Genomic DNA, 516 nt, shown 5'->3' with positions numbered 1-516 from the left:
CCCCCTCCCCAGGCCCATCCGACCCACGGACATCCCTGCCCCGGAGCGGGGCCACGAGGTGGCCAAGGAGCTGGGCGTCCCTACTACGAGACCAGCGTGGTGGCCCAGTTCGGCATCAAGGACGTCTTTGACAACGCCATCCGCGCCGCGCTCATCTCCCGCCGCCACCTGCAGTTCTGGAAGTCCCACCTGAAGAAGATGCAGCGCCCGTTGCTGCAGGCGCCCTTCCTGCCCCCAAGCCCCCCACCGGTCATCCGCATCCCCGAGCCGCCGGCCAGCCGTGCCTGGGGCCCCGCCGCGCTCTTCTGCACCCCGCTGTGCGCCGACGTCGTCTTCCAGCTGCAGGGCGGGCAGCGCGTCTTCGCGCACCGCGTCTACCTGGCCACCTCCTGCTCCAAGTTCTACGACCTCTTCACCCTGGAGGGGCCGCTGGGGACGGGCAAGGAGCCGGCCGCCCGCGCCCGCAGCCTGGACGGGGAGCGGGGGGCGCTGGGCGAGGGGCCGCAGGGGGGGCTG

General features: G+C 72.9%; 1 pseudogene; it reads left to right on the top strand.

Annotated features, from left to right (window-relative positions):
* Positions 1-7: 7 nt before the first annotated feature.
* LOC109364725 lies at positions 8-510 on the top strand (annotated as a pseudogene).
* The last annotated feature ends 6 nt before the right edge of the window (positions 511-516 follow it).

Source organism: Meleagris gallopavo, unplaced genomic scaffold, assembly GCF_000146605.3.
Source record: "Meleagris gallopavo isolate NT-WF06-2002-E0010 breed Aviagen turkey brand Nicholas breeding stock unplaced genomic scaffold, Turkey_5.1 ChrUn_random_7180001901525, whole genome shotgun sequence".
In the NCBI taxonomy this organism is placed as follows: Eukaryota; Metazoa; Chordata; class Aves; order Galliformes; family Phasianidae; genus Meleagris; species Meleagris gallopavo.
Note: the sequence above shows the minus strand (reverse complement) of the source record. Positions and strands in the feature narration are given on the sequence as shown.